A 6627-nucleotide genomic window follows, 5' to 3' on the forward strand; every position below is an offset into this window, starting at 1 on the left:
CCGTTCCCCTGGGGACTTGAGTTGGCTTGATGACCTTTGGAGAAGTCCAAATTCGGACATTTGAATTTCCCTCCAGCCTACGCTTGTTACTTATAGACAGCTGGTCCTAACAGTCTAATAAATGATCTTCAGTTGTTTTTATTTAAATGCACTCATTTCACTGAACTTTTGGGAACTGGATTGAACCAGATTTCTGGCGGACCTGGCAGGTGTCAATTAGTTAGGACTGATATCCTTGAAAAAATGAAAAACAGCAAAAAGGGAGGATGTTTTACCTCTTTTCCTCTCCCACTGACAGGCCTGCTACTTCTTCACCTTAGTTTATGGCCTGACAAGGTAGCTTGGTTTTTTGTTTCATTTTTTTTTACAAGCCATCGACGCAGTCTAACAAAATACCACCTATTATAACAAAATAACATTCAGTGCATTGGGTTACATCAGTCGCTGCTTCTAATGTTTTGAGATAAAGCTGTGATTTACAGCACTGGGTTTTTTCAACCTTTTTTCCATTTGCAGACCCCTAAAAACATTGCGAAGGGGGGCGCGGACCCCTTCGAGTGGTAAGGGAGGGTGACCCCGTCGGCGAAGTCTGCTGACCCCCGGGGGTCCACAGCTTAAAAGCCACTGAGGTCGAGCATCTGGATTATTTGATGCGTGGCTCTTCCTCACAGCCTTTCCTCTGGGGACTCGTGCTGTGCCGGAGTCCGCCCGCCCGCCCGCCCGGTCACGCGTGCGTTTGCAGACCGAGCCGGCTGTCGCATGGCAAGCTTCGCGCGAGGCCCCTCAGGTGCTGGCCCGTGCGCTTCGCAGCTTCGGCGCAGGCCTCTCGGTAAGGAAGGAGCCTGGCGACAGGGCCGACCCCGAAAGGAGCGGCTCCCGAGCGCGCGGACTCGCTGCGTGCCGCCGCTTCTCCTGGGCTGCTGGCCGGCGTCTCGGCCCCGAGCCCACCGACCACCGCGGGCGCGGCACGAGCGCCCTTCCCTGAGCCTGCAACCACGGGCCGGTTCAGACACAACCGGACGGTCCCACAAAAGGCCCCCGCGCCTCGCCAGACCTGCCCCGTGTCAGCCGGCGCAACCGGCCCGGGCGCGGGCCCGAGCGGAGGAGCCGGAAGCCCCGGGGGTCCCGGCCCCGCAACGAGCGCGGGCGCAAACCCCACGGGCCGACATCGCGGGGGCGCTCGGAGCTGCCGGCCCGGAGGGGACCGCACAGGGGTCGCGGGAGCGGATCTGCGGCGACGGCACTCCCGGCCCGCCGCCCCCGCGAAACCCGCGGTGCCCGCACTCCCCACCCGCAAGCAATACCTGTGCTGCGCATGCGCAGAGGGACACAGTGAAGCCACTGCGGGTACGTCCGCCAGGAGCTGAGCAGGTGGCGTACGCATGCGCAGGTGCGCCGCCAGCCCCAGAACTCTATTTCCCGGCGCCACGTGATCACTGCGCTACGGGTGCTCGGCACGCCCTAAAGACCTTGTGGGCGTCCGGCGCTGCTGTGGGGTGGGGTTCTGACGTCACTGTGCTGCCTGGGGGGATGCGGGGCGGCAGTGAGGGGCACAGACCCCCCCACCCACGCACACCCCTCCCCCACCCCTGGGAACCCAGGCCTCCGGGCTCCCGGCCCCGCCCCCGGTCCCAGAATCCCCCGGTGCTCCGCACTCACCTGCAGCTCCCCGCATCCCGCGCTCCGAACTCCCGACCGCAGCCCCCCGCATCCCGGTGCCCCGCACTCCCCCGCAGCCCGCTGACCCCCCCCCCGCACTCCCGACCGCAGCCCCCTGCACCCCCCGGTGCCGCACACTGCCCCGCACTCCCCCGCAGCCCCCTGCACCCCCCGGTGCCCCGCACTCCGCCGCAGCCCCTGCCGGGCGCGGGACCTTGTGGGCCAGGCATGGAGCCGGGGCGCCGGGCGGCAGCGATGCTGTGCGTGGCCCAGGCGGGTGCACTGCTGGTGGCCGCCCTGCGTGCCCGGGGCCAGGCCTCGGCAGCCGCTGCATCCCGCCGGGGCTGGGCCTGGCTGCAGGCGCTGGGGCGGCGTCGACGGCGGGCGCGGCGCCGGGCCTCGGGCAGCAGCAGCAGCAGCGGCGGGGACAGCAGCGGCGACAGGGACAGCGGCGGCCGTGACTCCGAGGGCGATGAGCGAGCCCCGGCCCCGGCCCCGACCCCGGCCCCGGCGCGGCGGCCCTGGGCACGGCCGCGCAGCACGGAGTGGTGGGACCGCACGGTGCTGCAGACCTGGGACGACGGGCAGTGGCGGCAGAGCTTCCGCATGAGCGCGGGCACCTTCCGGGCGCTGTGCGCGGAGCTGGCACCCGCCCTGCGCCGGCAGCGCACCCGCATGCGCCTGCCACTCAGCGTGGAGAAGCGTGTGGCCATTGCGCTCTGGAAGCTGGCCACGGCCGCCTGCTACCGCGCTGTGGGCGCCCAGTTCGGTGTGGGGCGCTCGACAGCGGGCGCCGTGGTGCTGGAGGTTTGCCGGGCCATCCAGCGTGTGCTGCTGCGGCGCGCCGTGGCTTGGCCAGGTGACGCCCGTGAGCTGCTGGCCGGCTTCGGGGCGCTGGGGCTGCCACGCTGCGCTGGTGCCTTGGGCCTGGCCCACACGCCCATCCAGTGCCCACCACGCCAGGCGGCTGACTACATCAATGCCCGCGGCTACTACTCCATGGCGCTGCAGGTGCTGGTGGACCACCGTGGGCGTTTCACCCATGTCAGTGCGGGCTGGCCGGGCAAGGCGCACCCAGCCCGGGTGCTGCGGCGCTCAGGGCTGTATCGCCGCGGCCAGCAGGGGGCACTGTTTCCAGCGGGGGCGACGCCCCTGCGGGTGGGTGGTGTGGCCGTGCCCCTGGTGGTGGCAGGCTCAGCTGCCCACCCGCTGCTACCCTGGCTCATGACACCCTTTGGGGAGGCGGCGGGTGCCCAGGGCCGCTTCGACGCAGCACTGGCCCGGTGCCGGCAACCGGCAGAGCGGGCCCTGGCACGGCTGCGGGGTCGCTGGCGTTGCCTGACAGCCCGCAACGACTGCGCTGTGGACAACCTGCCACGGCTGGTCTCGGCCTGCTGTGTGCTGCACAACCTGTGCGAGCGCCGGGGTGAGCCCTTCGACGAGGCCTGGGCGGCTGAGGCGCAGCGCCTGGGTGCCAGCTTCCAGCAGCCCGAGGCCCGGCCCGAGGCCCCTGCTGAGCCCACCAGCCCTGGCGCTCGGGTGCGCGATGCCCTCTGCGCCTACATGGAGAGCCAGGCCCAGCACTGACGATGGCGTTGCGGAGCTGAGGGGAGCTACACCTGGCTGTCCCATGCCCAACGCTGAGGGATGAGGTCCCCTCAGGGTCCCCGGGTGCAGGGGACATTGGCTGCTGCCCCACACCGGGCCTGGAGCCAGTTCTTGTGGGCAACCTCGGCTGGAGGGAAGAGATCAGACTGGCTTCAACCCTCCTTCCTCCGCAGCCCTTTGGCAAGCGGGGAATAAAGCCAGGCCAGATCAGGCCCTGGGCCACAGCTTTTGGTGCTGACGGAAAACCACCACCCCTGGCCAGGGCCAAAAGGACTTGCCAAAGCCCAGAACTGAACTAGGGACCTTTAGACCTTCAGGATAATGGTCTCCCAGCAGAGCTATATGACCAGTGGGAGAACTGCCTCTTCTACTTGCCCTAGTTGGGGGTGCCCAGGCTGTGCCTAATAAACCTGTTCTGCAGAAGTCACTGTTTGTCTGCTGATTTTGGATCCCGGGGTGAGGCCCCTGCAGGTAGGAGGGTCATGGGGTGCCTGGCCGCTGCTCTGCCCTCACAGGGATGGGGAAGCTGGCCCCAAACGGTGCGTGCTAGCCCCATGGCCCACTGCTCTGTTCACCGCCCTCCAGGAGACCATTGGGGCCCGGCCCCGAGAGCTCGCTGTCAGTACACTCCAGAGTGAACGCCCCACAGGGGCAGTGGTGCCTCTCCTGGCACTGTGGCACTGCCCAACAGCCGCCTGCGTCCCAGCCTGGGGCTCCACCTGATCCCAGCCCTGAGTGTTGGTGTTGGGATATGTGTGTGTGTGTATAAACATATACATACACACAAATATATAGATATGTGTGTGTCTATGTATGCACACACATATACACTCATATGTATATGTACATATATAATGTGTATTTGTTAGGATATATATATGTGTGTATCTACACACACGTATACACACACATGTGACGGATGGGAGCACCTTGCAGACTGGTGAGAGCAGGGAGGTGCCAGCTGGTGTGAGCAGCACTGGGCTCCAGCAGCAGGTCTAGGCCTGGCTCCTTCCTCCTCCTCCTCCTGGTGCCTTCATCCCATGTCCTGCCACCCCCACCTGCTGGCTGCTTGGGGTGGGGGAGCAGGGTCCCACCTTCCTCTGCAGTGTTGGGGCTGTGGTGGGTGTGTGTGCATGTGTGCGTGTGTAAGTGACTGTGTGTGACAAAGAAAGTGTGTGTGAAAGTGTAATTGTGTGATTGTGTGTGTGAAAGAAATCGTGTGTGAGGTGGTGGGTGGGAGTGTGTGTGTAAGAGAAATTGTGACAAAAGCGTGTGTGTGTGTGTGAAGAAGTGTCTGAGCGTGTGGGGCAGAGTGCATTTGAGAGAAAAATTGGGTGTGACTCGGAAAGTGTGTGAGTGAAACAGGAAGTGTGTGCGTGTGAGAGGGAGAGGGAGAGAGGCAGCACGGCTTCGATCCTCGCTGCACTGAACCGGTTCAGGACACCGGGAATCATTTCCAGGTCTCAAAAGGAAGCCGCTGCATTGGCCGGGAATCGAACCCGGGCCTCCCGCGTGGCAGGCGAGAATTCTACCACTGAACCACCAATGCAACTGGAACGCCCCCGTGGCTTTGGATTGACAGCCCTGCCTCTTCTGTTCCTTTTTAGTCTCCCCCTATTTGGCGGCTGCCATCAAGGTGTGAAAAGCCCCTTTGATGGCCCCATTCCCACCGGCCGGGCCTAGGGGGGCATCCGGCTGGGGACAAATGCGGGCTGTAATCCGCGCCTCCCCCAGGGGTTTGCCATGTGTTGCCCTGGCTGGGGGGGGAGGCGGGGTGTTGCAGAGCAGCTGGGAGGACACCCCCCGCCCCCCATGCACAGGCAGCCCCAAGGTGCTGGGACTCGGAGAGAAGAGCCCGAGCATGGGGGGATGGCAGGGGTCAGAGGGAGCTTCCTCTGGCCCCTTTGTTCCCTGCCTGTCTGTCTGTCTATCCAGGGCCCAGCTGTCAGTCTACCTGTCCAGCTGTCTCCCCCATGTGTTGGCCTGTCTGTCTGCATGTCTGTAAGCCGTCAGGCTAGCTACCCCTCCACCCACCAGTCCGGCCACCTAGCCGGGGACCCACGTATGTGTCCGTCCATCCCTCTTGCTGCCTGTCTGTCTATACATACCTGCCCATCTGTCCGGGCGTCTGTCTGCCTGTCTGTCCACCCAGCTGCAGTGTCGGTCTGTCTATCATCCATTTACCTACCCATCCATCTGTCCGTCTCTCTGTCCAGCTATGTGTCCATCTCTGGGTCTGTCCATCCACCCAGTCACCCATCCATCCGTCCACCCATCCATCTACCTACCTGTCTATGCAGCTGTCTGTCCATCTACCTGTATCTCTCTCTCCATCTGTCTGTCCATCTATCCATCTACGGTAGCTGTCTGTCTGCCTACAGCTGTCCATTCATCTGTCTATCTATCTACAGTACTGTATCTGCCTACCTACAGGTATCTATCTATCTATCTATCTATCTATCTATCTATCTATCAACAGATCTGTCTGTCTACCTACAGCTGTCCATATGTCTATCTTTCTATCCATCCATCCATCCATCTCTCTATATCTATCTGTCCAGCTGTCTGTCCATACATCCATCCATCAATCTCTCTACTCATCCCTCCATGTGTGTGTATTTGTCTATCTGTCTATCCACGTATCCATCCAACAATCTGCCCGTCTGTCTCTCCATCTCTCTAGCTCTATCTCTCCGGCCATCTGTCCACCTGTCTGTGCATCTGTCTGCCTGTTTATTCATGCATGCATCCATCCGGTGGTCTGTCTACTCATCTACCAGGCCCCACTCCATCGCTCCGTGCACGCATCAGTCAGGGGAGGGTGTGTGTGTGTGTGTGTGTGTGTCCACCCAGAAGGGCACCACCCTCTGCAACCCCGTGCACACACGCTGCTGCCCCCAGGGTCAGGGTCGAGGTGGGGGGTGAACGGAGGTGAGAACAGCCTCAGGGATGGGGACACTTCCCGTGGCCCCATGTGCGGGGGGCAGGTGAGTGTGTCCCCAGCTCTCAAACACATGCAACTAATGCCTTGACAGGGACTCACACATGCCTACAGTGGACACCCATTCCTGCACACCTAACACACCTGCACCCATGCTTGTGGGCCCAGTTCATACCATCTCTCTCTCTCTCTCTCATACGCACACACATACACACACACACACATGCCTGTGCAAACTGACACTGTGCACAGCTCAGGCAGTCACACATGCCCACACACCATTTTACCCCCTCCACAACACAACCAGCAACCAACACACTGGCACAAGAAAGTCATGCCATGCACCCCTTGCACACACATGTGCAATGGCACCGGGAGACCGCCACCCCCTGACAGACGTGGCAAAGGGGCAGGGGGTA

At 62.4% G+C, this 6627-nt stretch overlaps 1 protein-coding gene and 1 non-coding gene across 2 annotated transcripts in view; both read right to left on the bottom strand.

Moving 5' to 3' along the window:
• Nucleotides 1-1461, bottom strand: part of LOC102564763 (zinc finger protein 789-like) — a 33382-nt gene extending 31921 nt beyond the window's left edge. The window contains exon 1 of the mRNA XM_059718215.1: nt 1305-1461. The gene's annotated coding sequence lies outside the window, so the exon portion shown is untranslated. The remainder of the gene's footprint in view (nt 1-1304) is intronic.
• Nucleotides 1462-4745: 3284 nt separating this feature from the next.
• TRNAG-GCC (transfer RNA glycine (anticodon GCC)) lies at nt 4746-4816 on the bottom strand. The gene has a single exon. It is a non-coding gene; the product is annotated as a tRNA-Gly (tRNA).
• Between the last annotated feature and the right edge of the window lie 1811 nt (nt 4817-6627).

Source organism: Alligator mississippiensis, chromosome 15 (assembly GCF_030867095.1).
Source record: "Alligator mississippiensis isolate rAllMis1 chromosome 15, rAllMis1, whole genome shotgun sequence".
NCBI classification, from domain to species: Eukaryota; Metazoa; Chordata; order Crocodylia; family Alligatoridae; genus Alligator; species Alligator mississippiensis.